The sequence below is a fragment of the Staurois parvus genome, unplaced genomic scaffold, assembly GCF_062004578.1.
Source record: "Staurois parvus isolate SC_StPar_1 unplaced genomic scaffold, SC_StPar_1.0 ptg000190l, whole genome shotgun sequence".
Taxonomy (NCBI): domain Eukaryota; kingdom Metazoa; phylum Chordata; class Amphibia; order Anura; family Ranidae; genus Staurois; species Staurois parvus.
In genome coordinates, this window is record NW_028317986.1 from 718144 (window position 1) to 735619 (window position 17476).

The window sequence follows — 17476 nt, forward strand, 5'->3', positions numbered from 1 at the left end:
ACCAATAGATCTTGTTCTGCACCATCCCAGACAATAAACACATCATCGATGTATCTCTTGTACAGGACTAGTTGTTGTGGGGGTTGGTGATATACTGTCTCCTCCTCCCAGTGGGCCATGAACAGGTTGGCCACACTGGGAGCAAATCTCGCCCCCATGGCTACACCCCTTATTTGTTTGTAGAATGCGCCTTTATACCAGAAGTAATTGTGAGATAGGCAATACTCCAGGCACTCCATAATATATCTCCTCTGAGACCATTTGAATTGGCTAAGCTCTCTCAAGCTCCAATTTACTGAATTGATTGCATCTTCATGGTTGATTATCGTATATACAGTGGGGATCGAAAGTTTGGGCACCCCAGCTAGAAATTTGTATTAATGTGCATAAAGAAGCCAAGGAAAGATGGAAAAATCTCCCAAAGGCATCAAATTACAGATTAGACATTCTTATAATATGTCAACAAAAGTTAGATTTTATTTCCATCATTTACACTTTCAAAATAACGGAAAACAAAAAATGGCGTCTGCAAAAGTTTGGGCACCCTGCAGAGTTAATATCTTGTACTGCCCCCTTTGGCAAGTATCACAGCTTGTAAACGCTTTTTGTAGCCAGCCAAGAGTCTTTCAATTCTTGTTTGAGGTATCTTTGCCCATTCTTCCCTACAAAAGTCTTCCAGTTCTTTGAGATTTCTGGGCTGTCTGTCACGCACTGCTCTTTTAAGGTCTATCCATAGATTTTCAATTATGTTGAGGTCAGGAGATTGTGAAGGCCATGGCAAAACCTTCAGTTTACGCCTCTTGATGTAATCCCCCGTGGATTTCGAGGTGTATTTAGGATCATTATCCATTTGTAGAAGCCATCCTCTCTTTAACTTCAGCTTTTTCACAGATGGCATCCACTTACCATCCAAAATTTGCTGAAATTTTATTGAATCCATTTTTCCTTCGACTCGTGAGATGTTCCCTGTGCCACTGGCTGCAACACAACCCCAAAGCATGATTGATCCAACCCCATGCTTAACAGTTGGACAGAGGTTCATTTCATTAAATTCTGTGCCCCTTCTTCTCCAAACGTACCTTTGCTCATTCCGGACAAAATGTTCAATTTTAACCTCATCGGTCCACAGAACTTGTTTCCAAAATGCATCAGGCTTGTCTATATGTTCATTTGCAAAGTTCAAACGATGATTTTTGTGGTGAGGACGTAGAAGAGGTTTTCTTCTGATGACTCTTCCATGAAGACCATATTTGTACAAGTATCTCTTTATAGTGGAATAGTGTACCACAACTCCAGTGTCTGCCAGATCTTTCTGGAGGGATCGTGCAGTCAAACGTGGGTTTTGAATTGTTTTTCTCACAATCCTGCGAGCTGTTCTGTCTGATATTTTTCTTGGTCTTCCAGATCTTGCTTTAACTTCCACTGTTCCTGATGACTGCCATTTCTTAATTACATTCCGAACAGTGGATATTGACATCTGAAAACGCTTTGCTATCTTCTTATAGCCTTCTCCAGCTTTGTGAGCGTCAAATATTTTCAGTTTCAGTCTAGACAACTGCTTAGAAGAACCCATGGTGCTGATTGTTGGGGCAAGGTCAGATGAGTCTGGGCATTTAAAACCTTTGAGATTGACATCACCTCGTCTTCCCAGATGATGATTGAGAACAATCCATGACACTGGCAGGTCTCAGCTTTGCAAAGGGGGCAGTGCATGCTATACATTCTGCAGGGTGCCCAAACTTTTTCAGACGCCATTTTTTTGTTTTCTGTTATTTTGAAAGTGTAAATGATGGAAATAAAATCTAAATTTTCTTGACATATTATAAGAATGTCTAATCTGTAATTTGATGCCTTTTGGAGATTTTTCCATCTTTCCTTGGCTTCTTTATGCACATTAATACAAATTTTTAGCTGGGGTGCCCAAACTTTCGATCCCCACTGTAAGGCTGATACATCAGCACTTGCAAACACCAATTGGTTACCCCCTTTGACATTACCTAGACACTGGATGAGATGCTTGGTATCTCTCAAATAGGCCTTAGTTTTAGTAACTAGAGGTCGTAGAAAAGTATCCACATACTGTCCCATTCTGGCCATGACAGAATCTATCCCATTGACTATGGGCCTTCCGGGTGGATTGTCTGGGTCTTTGTGAATCTTCGGTACCATATATATAACGGGTATCCTGCACACTTCTGGATTTAAAAACTGTGCCTCTTTCTTATTTAATAATTGTTTATCCTTTCCTTTCTCAATCAGTCTGATGAGATCTTTTTTATATAGGCTGGTAGGATCTTTAGGTGTAAGGTTAAATATGTAGTTTTATCATTAAGATGTACTTCCATTTGTTTTTCATAATATTCTTTGGTTAAGATCACTATTCCCCCACCTTTGTCTGCTGGCCTAATGATGATATCATTTCTTTTCTTCAATCTACTAATGCCAATAGTCTGAGCTTTATTCTGTATTCCTTTTGAAAAACTCAATTTCTTAATATCCATGTCAATCATTTTTTTGAAAACCTCAATCTGATTGTTATTATTCACTTGAGGGTTCAACAACGCTACCATCAAACCCGCCCTGCAGGCCAGAGTACTGGGTGTCATTCTGGACTCCAACCTATCCTTCCAGCCCCAAGTCCAATCTTTAACAAACTCATGCAGACTCCACCTCCGCAACATCGCCAAAATCCGCACGTTCCTAACCCCAGAAACCACTAAACAGCTCATCCACTCTCTCATCATATCACGGCTCGACTACTGCAACTCCCTCCTCACTGGCCTGCCTCGCCGCTGGCTATCCCCGCTTCAGTCGATCCTGAATACGGCTGCCAGACTCATTCACCTTTCCAACCGCTCTGTCTCCGCCATCCCCCTCTGCCAATCCCTCCACTGGCTTCCGATTGCGCAACGGATCAAATTCAAAATCCTAACGCTGACGTACAAAGCCGTCCACCATACTGCCCCGAACTACATCACTGACCTAATATCCAAGTACCACCCAACACGCACACTCCGCTCCTCACAAGAACTCATTCTCTCTAGTTCTCTGGTCTCCTCCTCCCATGCCCGCCTCCAGGACTTCTCCAGGGTGTCACCCATCCTCTGGAACTCCCTGCCCCAACCCATCAGATTATCACCTACTCTCCTCTCCTTTAGGCGCACCCTGAAAACCCATATCTTCAGGGAAGGCTACCCCACCCCCTGCTAACATGCCGACCTCCTCCACTCTTCCTACCACTCCATCCCCCACAGCTATCTCCTCCTGTGCCACCACCCCCTCCCTCCTAGATTGTAAGCTCGAAAGAGCAGGGCCCTCGAACCCCTCGTGTATCACATTGTATTGGTATTGTTCTGTCACATGTTCTGTCCCCCTTTGTAATGTACAGTGCTGAGCGAACTATCCGCGCTTTATAAATACTGTATAATAATAATAATAATAATAACAATGACTTATTCCTAAGTGCTGTATGTACAATATCATTAGTAGGAGCACTGGACACTGAATATTTAGGTCCTGGTAACCCTAGGAAAAACTTTTTAATAGTCAATTTTCTAGCATACTTAAGGGTGTCAACATATATATATTAAAGCCATTGGCTTTATGTGGAGGGGCATATTTGAGTCCCTTGTCTAAAACTAGTAGTTCTTCAGTAGTTAACTTGGTCTTACTCAAATTAAAGACTCCTTCTCCTATGACTCTCTTTTTCTTTTGAGCCTGGCGGCCTCCTCTGCATCCCCTCCTCTGTCTGTACTTCTCCGGCCTGGGCTGACTTCTGCCCTGTCCCTCCAAAAAAAATCTCTATCAGGATGTTCATATCTTAGGGGCTCAAACCTATTATAGGTTGGGGGTGGACTTCGCTCATTAGGGCGGTAATGGTAATCATAATTCTGATAGGGTCTTGGGTTTCTGTCATAATAGGTATTCGGATTATATCCAGATCGGACATTATTATTGTGATAATATGGTTCATGTCTTGGTGGTCCATTATAATACTGGGTCTGTTGGTAATTAGGTCCTCGTGGAGGGTATGGTCTAGGTGGATAATAATTCGGTCTCCACTGATTACCTTTTTTAGGTGGTTTCTTATGAAAAGAATTATTCTTTTGTTTCCACCCATTTTTTGGTGTCTGATTAGGGGGTTGATGTTGGTAATTATTATGTTGGTTCCGAGGTGTGTTGTTTATATGGGGTGCAGGTGAAATAGGATGATTGACAAACTTTGTCTCTTTCACTGGTGTCGTAACTATTGATGCACCTTCATTATCAGCAAGGGAACTTTGCCACTTAAAAACCTGATCTTTTTTAAAATCATTGCAATCCCTTTGATATTTTTTGGTTTTACGGTGTTTAACCTCTTGATCTATATGTTCTAGATCTTTACATAGTCTTTTGGTAAGATTAATCATATCAGGGGTATCTTTAAACAGTTCTAATTTGGCTTTAATATCATTAATCTGTGATTCTAAACCTCTCATTTTCCTTTGTTTTCTTTTAAGGAGGAATTTAACTAGCTCTAATCCTCTCTCCTGAAAAAACTCAAACCACTCCTCTACATCCTCTGTATCTAATAAACCGTCACAAATAGGTACCTCCCACCTGAGGCGCCTAGGCACTAATTTTTCCTTCAAATATTTTTCATAAGTAATCAGGTCCCACCATGTGCTGACTTTTTTCTCCATAAAATGACCCAACTTTCTAAAATGCATTTGTAAATCACTGGTGTGATCATTGTTGGGTTTGGAGAAAATCTCTTCAATATTAATGGTTCTACTCTCTATGAACCCAAAAACATCCATAATGTGCAGCAAGCAGGTAAAAAGGTACTATAGAGATGACAAAATAATATGCAAAATCTACTTGCGCTCTTATGCAGAAAAAACAAAAAATAAACGTGTAAAGCTGCTAACATCTGATCCAATACCCAAAGATCTGATGAAATATAGAAAACTAGAAATGATGTAGCGCTAAACCCAAAAGGATCATATTAGGCCCATAGACAATCTAACATCATATTTAGAGATGAGCGAATTATTCAAAAATTCAATTCGGCTGATTCGCCGAATTTGCGGGAGAAATTCGATTCGATGCGAATTTATTCGCCGCAAATTTAACTTATTTAAAGGGTTTCTAGGCTTCAGAGAGCCTTTATATTAGTGCAGAACACTGTACCTTTAATTTAAATGCCCTTGGAGTCTGCTGGGGAAGAGAAATAATACTGTCAGTCAGTATGACATGCAGATGAGTGCCGTCGATCTTAGAATCACCGCACACTTCACTCATTTGGGCAGTCACGGGGCACGACGAAGAAGAAGAAGAAGAAGAAGAATGAAAAGAAGAAGAAGAATGAAAAGAAGAAGAAGAAGAAGAATGAAAAGAAGAATGAAAAGAAGAAGAAGAATGAAAAGAAGAAGAAGAAGAATGAAAAGAAGAAGAAGAATGAAAAGAAGAATGAAAAGAAGAAGAATGAAAAGAAGAAGAAGAATGAAAAGAAGAAGAAGAAAAATGAAAAGAAGAATAAGAAGAAGAATGAAAAGAAGAATTAAAAGAAGAATGAGAAGAATGAAAAGAAGAATGAAAAGAAGAAGAAGAAGAATGAAAAGAAGAAGAAGAAGAAGAATGAAAAGAAGAATGAAAAGAAGAATAAGAAGAATGAAAAGAAGAAGAAGAAGAAGAAGAATGAAAAGAAGAATGAAACGAAGAAGAAGAATGAAAAGAAGAAGAAGAAGAATGAAAAGAAGAATGAAAAGAAGAAGAAGAATGAAAAGAAGAAGAAGAAGAATGAAAAGAAGAATGAAAAGAATAAGAAGAAGAATGAAAAGAAGAAGAAGAAGAATGAAAAGAAGAATGAAAAGAAGAAGAAGAATGAAAAGAAGAAGAATGAATGAAAAGAAGAATGAAAAGAAGAAGAAGAATGAAAAGAAGAATGAAAAGAAGAAGAAGAAGAAGAATGAAAAGAAGAAGAAGAAGAATGAAAAGAAGAATGACAAGAAGAAGAAGAAGAATGAAAAGAAGAAGAAGAATGAAAAGAAGAAGAAGAAGAAGAATGAAAAGAAGAATGAAAAGAAGAATGAAAAGAAGAAGAAGAAGAATGAAAAGAAGAATGAAAAGAAGAAGAAGAAGAATGAAAAGAAGAAGAAGAAGAATGAAAAGAAGAAGAAGAAGAATGAAAAGAAGAATGAAAAGAAGAATGAGAAGAATGAAAAGAAGAAGAAGAATGAAAAGAAGAAGAAGAAGAATGAAAAGAAGAATGAAAAGAAGAAGAAGAAGAATGAAAAGAAGAAGAAGAAGAATGAAAAGAAGAATGAAAAGAAGAAGAATGAAAAGAAGAAGAAGAATGAAAAGAAGAATGAAAAGAAGAAGAAGAAGAAGAAGAAGAATGAAAAGAAGAATGAAAAGAAGAAGAAGAAGAAGAAGAAGAAGAAGAATGAAAAGAAGAAGAAGAATGAAAAGAAGAAGAATGAAAAGAAGAATGAGAAGAAGAATGAAAAGAAGAATGAAAAGAAGAATGAGAAGAAGAATGAAAAGAAGAATGAAAAGAAGAATGAGAAGAATGAAAAGAAGAATGAAAAGAAGAAGAAGAAGAATGAAAAGAAGAAGAAGAAGAATGAAAAGAAGAATGAAAAGAAGAAGAAGAAGAATGAAAAGAAGAAGAAGAATGAAAAGAAGAATGAAAAGAAGAAGAAGAAGAATGAAAAGAAGAAGAAGAAGAATGAAAAGAAGAATGAAAAGAAGAAGAAGAAGAATGAAAAGAAGAAGAAGAATGAAAAGAAGAATGAAAAGAAGAAGAAGAAGAATGAAAAGAAGAATGAAAAGAAGAAGAAGAAGAATGAAAAGAAGAAGAAGAAGAAGAATGAAAAGAAGAATGAAAAGAAGAATAAGAAGAATGAAAAGAAGAAGAAGAAGAAGAATGAAAAGAAGAATGAAAAGAAGAATAAGAAGAATGAAAAGAAGAAGAAGAAGAAGAATGAAAAGAAGAATGAAAAGAAGAAGAAGAATGAAAAGAAGAAGAAGAAGAATGAAAAGAAGAATGAAAAGAAGAAGAAGAATGAAAAGAAGAAGAAGAAGAATGAAAAGAAGAATGAAAAGAATAAGAAGAAGAATGAAAAGAAGAAGAAGAAGAATGAAAAGAAGAATGAAAAGAAGAAGAAGAATGAAAAGAAGAAGAAGAATGAAAAGAAGAATGAAAAGAAGAAGAAGAAGAATGAAAAGAAGAAGAAGAAGAATGAAAAGAAGAATGACAAGAAGAAGAAGAAGAATGAAAAGAAGAAGAAGAATGAAAAGAAGAAGAAGAAGAATGAAAAGAAGAATGAAAAGAAGAAGAAGAAGAATGAAAAGAAGAAGAAGAAGAATGAAAAGAAGAATGAAAAGAAGAAGAAGAAGAATGAAAAGAAGAAGAAGAAGAATGAAAAGAAGAAGAAGAAGAATGAAAAGAAGAATGAAAAGAAGAATGAGAAGAATGAAAAGAAGAAGAAGAAGAATGAAAAGAAGAAGAAGAAGAATGAAAAGAAGAATGAAAAGAAGAAGAAGAAGAATGAAAAGAAGAAGAAGAAGAATGAAAAGAAGAATGAAAAGAAGAAGAATGAAAAGAAGAAGAAGAATGAAAAGAAGAATGAAAAGAAGAAGAAGAAGAAGAAGAATGAAAAGAAGAATGAAAAGAAGAAGAAGAAGAAGAAGAAGAAGAATGAAAAGAAGAAGAAGAATGAAAAGAAGAAGAATGAAAAGAAGAATGAGAAGAAGAATGAAAAGAAGAATGAAAAGAAGAATGAGAAGAAGAATGAAAAGAAGAATGAAAAGAAGAATGAGAAGAATGAAAAGAAGAATGAAAAGAAGAAGAAGAAGAATGAAAAGAAGAAGAAGAAGAATGAAAAGAAGAATGAAAAGAAGAAGAAGAAGAATGAAAAGAAGAAGAAGAAGAATGAAAAGAAGAATGAAAAGAAGAAGAAGAAGAATGAAAAGAAGAATGAAAAGAAGAAGAAGAAGAATGAAAAGAAGAAGAAGAATGAAAAGAAGAATGAAAAGAAGAAGAAGAAGAATGAAAAGAAGAATGAAAAGAAGAAGAAGCAGAATGAAAAGAAGAAGAAGAAGAATGAAAAGAAGAATGAAAAGAAGAAGAAGAATGAAAAGAAGAAGAAGAATGAAAAGAAGAAGTATTCCAGTACAGCAAAAAGTGTATCTGCAGAGAGCTCCGCTATTTCTGACAGTTCTCTGACAGTTCCTTCACATTTACAGCGGTTGAAACATTGTATCTATTTATTTCCGAATAAAAACATCTGTATCCTAAATGGAGACAAATAGATACAATGTTTCAACCGCTGTAAATTAACTGTCAGAACTGTCAGAAATAGCGGAGCTCTCTGCAGTGACACTTTTGCTGGCTGATCGGGAAAAATTCGATTCGTGCACCCGAAGTTTGCTAAAATTCGGATTCGATGCGAATCTAATTTTTCCTGATATTCGAAACGAATTCCACTTCGCCAGGTTCGATTCGCTCATCTCTAATCATAATAAGATCATATATATATATAGAGAGGGCAAATTAGTGCGTGATGAAACTGAAAAAAAATGAGATGAAACAGATGTGCAACCCCTGCACACAGTGCACATAACTATATAAAAGTCCAGTGATCCGTATCAATTTCCACCACTCATACAGAATCCATGGACTGTGTGTGGACCCGCACACCACCAAGTGCAATCCAAAACCGGCTGGAATGGCCTCTCACCTCCTCCCTGCGACCCTGCAGGGCCACAGAGCTTTATAAATCCCCACTGAATCAGGAAACCCTTTATTATGGGAATTATTCTGGTTACCTGAGAATAATTTACCACATAAAAAAAGGGGAAGCAATTTAGATTGACGGTGACATGCTGGTCCCCTTTGTTGGTTTCACATTCCTCAGATCTCCGCTATATTAGAAGAGATGGTTAGATAAGACATTTCCTGTGGTTCCGTCTAATTGCCATTACATTCCTACAGGGCGGACTGACAACTCATGGGGCCCCCGGGCAATAAGGGATCATGGGGCCCCTGTGTCCTTGCCCACACTCAAAGCACACCCAAAAAAAGCCTATAAAAGGTACCAGGGGCATTTCATGGCGCCCCCTACTGACCCCGGGCCCTCGAGCAGTGCCCGAGTACTCGAATGGTCAGTCCGCCCCTGCATTCCTAGTTGCAGTTAGGCAAATTGAGGATTTTTTTGAGATGATGGGCGGCATTTACCATCTGTCCAGGGGGGCATACCGCGAATGGAGCTGAATGACTGTCCTTGTGACCTATACTCCAGTGTCACCATAGAGTTTTGATAACAGTGCTGAAACGGGAAAAGAGTCATAGATAAACTGCAATGGTTTCCTTTCCCGGAGAAAATGCTGCTTCAAGTTCCCTTAAGTGTTGCTCACATCTCTAAAGGTTCAAAGAGGAACTTTTGTTTGTTTTTTAACCTCTTGAGCTCCGGAAGGTTTTACCCCCTTCATGACCAGGCCATTTATTTGGCACTGTGCTACATTAACTGGTTATTGCGCGATCATGCAACACTGTACCCAAACAAAATTTATATCATTTTTTTACCATAGTGACACTGTACTACTTGTGGAGGGTGATTAAGATTTCTTTTACACTGATTGCTTTTACATCCATAAAGGCTGTAAAATCAATCATTTCTCTTTCTCTCTGGCTGCATTCTTGCAGCCATTGAGAAATACTGTGTGAGCTCTGATTGGTCACAACTTGTCACATGGTACAAGGCTGTTGTGAATAGCCCTGTACCATGTGACCTCTGTGATCATTCACAGATTTCACAAGTAGTAAGCAATGATGTCAGAAGTCACATCTTGCTTATTACTATTCATGTGATCACTGATTGGCCAATCACTGATCACATGATCGGGACCTCACACAGAGGTCCGGTACAGCGATCAGTGTTCCCAGGGAGCGCGCACAGGCTATGTTTATGAACGGCAACTTGCCCCTGCACTTCTCCTGTCCGTCCGTTTATATACATGGGCAGAACGGGAAGTGGTTAATGGAATTTTTGCATTTTTTATTTTTTGCGCTGTAAACAAAAAAAGACCAACAATTTAAAAAAATATTATTTTCTGCTATAAAACATATCCTATAAAAAAATTTTAAAAATCAAATGTCTTCAGAAATTTAGGCCAAAATGTATTCTGCTACATATTTTTGGTAAAAAAAAAATACTAATAAGCGTATATTGATTAGTTTGTGCAGAGGTTATAGCGTCTACAAACTATGCCATATATACTGGATTTTCTTTTTATACTAGTAATGGCGGCGATCAGTGACTTATAGTGGGACTGTGATAGTGCGGCGGGCAATCTGACACTAACTGACACTTTGTGGGAGCTAACTAACTGACACCAGTGACACTAATACAGAGGGGCTGCGATATTGTGGCGAACATTTTTACACTAACTGACACTTTGTGGAAATCAGTGACACTAATACAGTGATCAGTGCCAAATGTATGCACTGACACTGTACTAATGACACCCGGTGAGAAGGGGTTAAATCTCTAGGGTAATCAAAGGGTTAACTAGGGAGTGTTTTAATGTACTGTGTGTGCTGATTTTACTAAGGGAAGTGATGGATCTTGTACCGTGCTTTGCAGGCACACAAGATCCATCACTTCCCTCCCTGTCAGAATGGAGCTTTGCCTTGTTTACATAGTGATCACAGAGAAATGTTTTTGCAGTTTTTTTGTTTATAGCGCAAAAAAAAAAAAAAAACACCCAAGCGGTGATTAAATACCAACAAAAGAAAGCTCTATTTGTGTGAAAAAAATGTTAAAACATTCATATGGGTACAGTGTTGCATGACCGCGCAATTGTCATTCAAAGTGTGACAGCACTGAAAGCTGAAAATTGGCCTGGGCAGGAAGGGGGTGAAAGTGCCCGGTAGGCAAGTGGTTAATTTTCCCAAAAATGATGACAAAAAAAATGACAACTTCAAAAAACTTCCTGTGCCTCTTACTAAATACCCCGGACTTTATACTTTCCAAAAAGGGGTCATTGGGGGGGTATTTGTATTGTCCTGGCATTTTCGGGGTCTCAAGAAATGAGATCGGCCGTCAGTACATCAGGATTAATAAATTTTCATATATATCCCATAGTTTATAGACACTGATTTGGGTTATTTACATCAAAGAAAAGAAACAGAATAGATTTTGGCCTAAATTTATGAAGAAAGATTATTTATTTGCAAAATTTTATAACAGAAACAAAGAAAAATGAGGTTTTTTTTAAAATGTTTGGACTTTTTTTGTTTATTTAGCAAAAAATAAAAATATATAATATAAATACCACCAAAATAAAGCTCTATTTGTGCGAAAAAATGCTAAAAATGTAATATGAGTACAGTGTTGCATGACCGCGCAATTGTCATTCAAAGTGCAGCAGTGCTGAAAGCTGAAAATTGATCTGGGCAGGAAGGGGATGAAGATGCTTGGTAAGTGGTTAAAAAAGGAACATCACCCAAAATGGTAAGTTCTGCTATTCTTACTTCATTTTTAATGGGGGGTGGGGAGGCAGGTACCCATCATATTTTGGAATTTTCTTGAAAGGGGGGGGCGGGTAACCATCAAATTTTGGAATTTTTTTGGGGGGGGCCAGGTACCGATCAAATTTTGGAATTTTTTGTGGGAGTGGGTACCCATGATATTTTGGATTTTTTTTTTGGGGGGGGTGGGTACCCATCATATGTTGGAATTGTTTTTGGGTTGGTGGGTACCCATCATATTTTGGAATTATTTTTTGGGGGGCGGGTACCCATCATATTTTGGATTTTTTTTGGGGGGCGGGTACCCATCATATTTGGGTTTTTTTGGGGGGGCGGGTACCCATCATATTTTGGAATTTGTTTTGGGGGGGCGGGTACCCATCATATTTTGGATTTTTTGGGGGGATGGGTACCCATCTTTTTGGGGGGTTTTTGGGGGGCGGGTACCCATCATATTTTGGAATTTATTTTGGGGGGGGCGGGTACCCATCATATTTTGGATTTTTTTTGGGGGGATGGGTACCCATCTTTTTTGGGGATTTTTTTTTGGGGGGGCATGCACCGGCTCCCCACTTCTGCTCTGACCGCCTAGTCGATCGGAGTGGAAGTTCCTCCCCCCCTCCAGCTTGCAACCTCTTGGGACTGTGGGACCATTCAGATAGCACAGAGCGGCTTGTGCATGCACACTGATGGGGGGCGGGTACCCATCATATTTTGGATTTTTTTTGGGGGGTGGGTACCCATCCTTTTTGGGGATTTTTTTGGGGGGCATGCATCCAGTTTTGACAGGCACCGGCTCCCCACTTCTGCTCTGACCGCCTAGTCGATCGGAGTGGAAGTTCCCCCCCCCCTCCAGCTTACAACCTCTTGGGACTGTGGGACCATTCAAATGGCGCAGAGTGGCTTGTGCATGCGCACTGATGGGGGCAGGTACCCATCATATTTTGGATTTTTTTTGGGGGGTGGGTACCCATCTTTTTGGGGATTTTTTTTTGGGGGGGGAAGCATCCAGTTTTGACAGGCACCGGCTCCCCACTACTGCTCTGACCGCCTAGTCGATCGGAGTGAAAGTTCCTCCCCCCCCTCCAGCTTGCAACCTCTTGGGACTGTGGGACCATTCAGATAGCGCAGCGCGGCTTGCGCATGCGCACTGATGCAGGATGTGAAGCCATAAGCAATCACAGCCAGCTTCAAACGGTATGCCGGCGCCGGGGGCCTAAAGACCAGTGAAGAGCCGGCCCAAAGAGGACAGTGCTGGATCCCTGGACTGCTAAGTGTTCTTTTATTAAAAGTCGGCAGCTACAGGCAGGGGCGGACTGACCATTTGGAAACTCGGGCACTGCCCGAGGGCCCGGGGTCAGTAGGGGGCCCCATGAGATGCCCCTGGTACATTTTTCATAGGCTTTTTTGAGCTTGGGCAAGGACACAGGGGCCCCATGATCCCCTATTGCCCAGGGGCCCCATGAGTTGTCAGTCCGCCCCTGGCTACAGGATTTGTGGGATGTGTTGGAAAATCCAATCCATGGAGGCCCCACCTCCCAACTTGAAGGACTTAAAGGACCTGCTAATGACGGCTTGGTGCCAGGTACCACAGCATACCTTCAGAGGTCTAGTGGAGTCCAAGCCTTGATGGGTCTGGGATGTTTTGGTGGCAAAAGGTGGGACCTTCTCAATATTAGGAGGGTGGTCATAATGTTATGGCTGATCGGAGTATGCCGAAATTCCAATCAGTTTACAGGGGTGTCAAACTGGCGGCCCTCCAGCTGTTGCGAAACTACAAGTCCCATCATGCCTCTGCCTTTGGGAGCCATGCTTGTAACTGTCAGTCTTGCAATGCCTCCTGGGACTTGTAGTTTGAGAACAGCTGGAGGGCCGCCAGTTTGAAACCTGTGAGCCGGGGCGGACTGACCATTTGGAAACTCGAGCATTGCCCGAGGGCCCGGGGTCAGTAGGGGGCCTCATTAGATGCCCCTGGTACCTTTTTCATAGGCTTTTTTGAGTTTGGGCAAGGACACAGGGGCCCCATGATCCCCTATTGCCCGGGGGCCCCATGAGTTGTCAGTCCGCCCCTGCCTGTGAGTTAGGATTTACATCTACATTAGATACACATTTCACCGCACAGCGACGGGTTAACTTAACCGCAGCTCTTCTTGGACTGGTTTTCCGATTACCTATCCTGGAGATAACACCGTGCCTAACAGCCAAACTGTGATTTCGGCAACAGCCCAAATTTTTCCTGCCTGCGGTTATGTAAGTTGAATAACTAAGGATTAATTGAAGTGTGTCATAGGCATTAAATTGGCACAAGGCTTGTTAGGCAATACTGGCAAGCAAACTCATTTCAAAATGGACTTTACAGAAGTGATATTTAACGAGGCGTGACATTCGAGAAAGAGAGGCTAATGCTAAATACACATTAAGATGTAACGTTTAGTGTAGCCTTTGTTCTGTTGCAAATGCTGCTTAGTGCAATGATATTCCTCCTAGACCCAGTCTGTGTGGATTGTAGAGCCACTTGCTGAATTGGCAAAATCCACAGGCAGCTTAACTCTTTAATAAGACGGAGAAGATGAATCCAATGTAGGTTTACTTCAGAGATGTGCACAGGGGCGGACTGACCATTTGGAAACTTGGGCACTGCCCGAGGGCCCGGGGTCAGTAGGGGGCCCCATGAGATGCCCCCGGTACCTTTTTCATAGGCTTTTTTGAGTTTGAGCAAGGACACAGGGGCCCCATGATCCCCTATTGCCCGGGGGCCCCATGAGTTGTCAGTCCGCCCCTGGACGTGCAGCACAGAGGATGTTCTTACAGTCTTTGGAAATGCAAGAAGACAATCCATAAAGACTGGCACAGGCTTGCATTCTAAAAGTGATGAAGAATACGCCAAATCCATGCACCTTGAATTTGGCTTTTGCTACGCCACTTTCAGAAGGCATGTGAGACAGTTTCGCAGAACCTGTCTGTAACGGAACCGGTACCCGACCGCACTTGGGTATATTCCGTTATCCCGCAGCTTCCGCTGTCCGAACACCATCCACGGACCACACCCTTGAAATCCCTCAGGAAAATAGATAGCACCCAGCTCTTCTTAAAACAGGAAGCCAACTCTTTTTATTTTAACACAAAACACAGGATATATACAGAGGGCGGGGAAACCAACCAAGAACAGAAAATACATCATCATCCCTCCCCATCCCACCAAGACACAGAACAATGGGATGAAACACATGGCAAAGGACATTGACCAACCCCCACACCAATACACAAACAGTACATCCCATAATAGTTGGCTGGACAGGAAGACACAGCATAATGGGGGGTAGCCCATGGCAAACAGACAATGGACAGCCATGTGGCCGAGAACAAAGGAACACACACTATACAGAAGACTCAGACATTCACATACACACCCTGCACCCCTTAACAGGCACAGGGTGCCTTAAACATAATGGGAATTTGGGAAGATGATACAGAGGTCCCCCCACTCCCAAAAGTCACTCCCGTCACACTGTCTGAGCCAGTTTTTCTGTCTGTAAGCCAAAGGAGAGTTAGTCTTAAAGTGATATTAAAGGCTCCATGTAAAAAAAAAAAAAAAATAATATATATATATATATATATATATATACCACCCTGTTCCAAATTATTATGCAAATGATATTTTTCTCATTTCCCTCAATAATTGATGTAAATAACAGTCGGTATAATTCTCAGGTTACAACTAAAAGAGTACAATTCACATTTTATTGAACAAACCTCCTAATGATAACAGGATTTTTGTTCCAAATTATTCCGCACAGGAAGTTTCAAAACACTTAATAGGTTGTAAAGAACTGAAAATTGTCATTTGTTGTGTTTGCAGCATATTTACTGAAATCAAAAGCTATTTCAATCAAACTTTTAACAACATTTTAACTTTTTAAACATTTGAAGCGGTCACGTTACATTGTAACATAGGAGCCCTTATCTGATAGCAGCTTCACAAGTCTTGCATCCATTGAACTTGGGAGTTTTTGGACAGTTTCTGCTTGAATCTGTTTGCAAGATGTCAGAATAGCCTCCCAGAGCTGCTGTTTGGATGTAAACTGCCTCCCACCCTCATAGATCTTTTGCTTGAGGATGCTCCAAAGGTTCTCAATAGGACTGAGGTCAGGGGAGGATGGAGGCCACACCATGACTTTCTCTCCTTTTATCCCCATAGCAGCCATTGATACAGAGGTATTCTTTTCAGCATGAGATGGTGCATTGTCATGCATGAAGATGATTTTATTACGGAAAGCATAGTTCTTCCTTCTGTACCAGGGAAGAAAGTGGTCAGTCATAAACTCCACATACTTTGCAGAGGTCATCTTTACACCTTCGGGGACCCTAAAGGGGCCGACCAGCTCTGTTCCCATGATTTCAGCCCAAAACATGACTCCACCACCACCTTGCTGACGTCGCAGCCTTGTTGGAACAGGGTGGCCGTCCACCAACCATCCACTACTCCATCCATTTGGACCATCCAGGGTTGCACGGCACTCATCAGTGAACAGGACTGTTTGAAAATTAGTCTTCATGTATTTTTCTGCCCAGTGCAGCCGTTTCTGCTTGTGAGCATTGGTTATTGGTGGCTGAATAGAAGGTTTATGCACAGTTGCAGGACTCTGGAGGACTCTACACCTTGATGTCCGTGGGACTCCAGAGGCACCAGCAGCTTCAAATATCTGTTTGCTGCTATGTAATGGTATTTTAGCAGCTGTTCTCTTGATCCGATGCATGGATCTGGCAGAAATCTTCCTCAATGTGCCTTTATCTGCACCAACCCGTCTGTGCTCTGAATCAGCCACAAATCTCTTCATAGTGCGATGATCACGCTAACGTTTTCGTGAAATATCGAATGTTTTCATACCTCGTCCAAGGCATCGAACTATTTCACTCTTTTCGGCAGCAGAGAGATCCTTTTTCTTCCCCATATTGCTGGAAAATGGTGCTCTGCTTAATAATGTGGAACACCCTCTTTAGTAGTTTTTCCTTAAATTGGGCTCACCGGCCAATCTAATTATCACAGGTGTCCGAGATTGTTTTCAGTGATCAAAAGAGCCCTGACACACAATGCCATCCATGAGTTACACTGAAAAACAAAATATTTCATCTTTGTGACACTTAAATAGAATTTGCATAATAATTTGGAACAGAGTGTATAGCGTATTATAATAAAATATATAATATAATAATAAACATTTATAATTTTTTTACCATTTATTTATTTTTTGCTAGAGGTGATCCTAGCCTTTAAGTATTTTTCACTTGTAGACAGGTGCAGTCTGCTGTCTCCACTGTAGGTGGCACTCAACTGCAGCGGCAATACACAGGGAGAGGAAGTCATGAGGAATATGGTTCCTCCATGGTTTCCTGAGTAACTGTGGCATTGATCCGAATGGATGCTGTGGCGCTGGCAGCCATCTTGGGTGTGGCAGAATCTATTTAAGAACCTGGCCTCTGGGTTTGGAGCGCAGTTTGCAAAGTGGCTAGAGTAGGGAACAGGGGTGGACTTACACCTCATGGGGCCCCCCGGGCAATAGGGGATCATGGGGCCCCTGTGTCCTTGCCCAAACTCAAAAAAGCTTATGAAAAAGGTACCAGGGGCATCTCATGGGGCCCCCTACTGACCCCGGGCCCTCGGGAAGTGCCCGAGTTTCCAAATGGTCAGTAGCGGCAAGGAAAGGTTCCAGACAAGTAGGGACAAGCTAGGAACTCATGATACTGTACTGTAGCCTCCCTTTTGGGACCAGACTGGCCCTCTGAAGACAGGCGCTGTTGATTCATCTTTACTCGCTGCTTCTCTGCCTTGAACTGAACTGTGAGTGTTACCCTAGCGGGGTTGTTTGTAGATGGCATTCTTTGCAATACAAGTTCTGAATTTATCTGTGACCAGACTTTGTGTCTTTACTGCAGCTGCCCCAAGGCACCTACCCACAC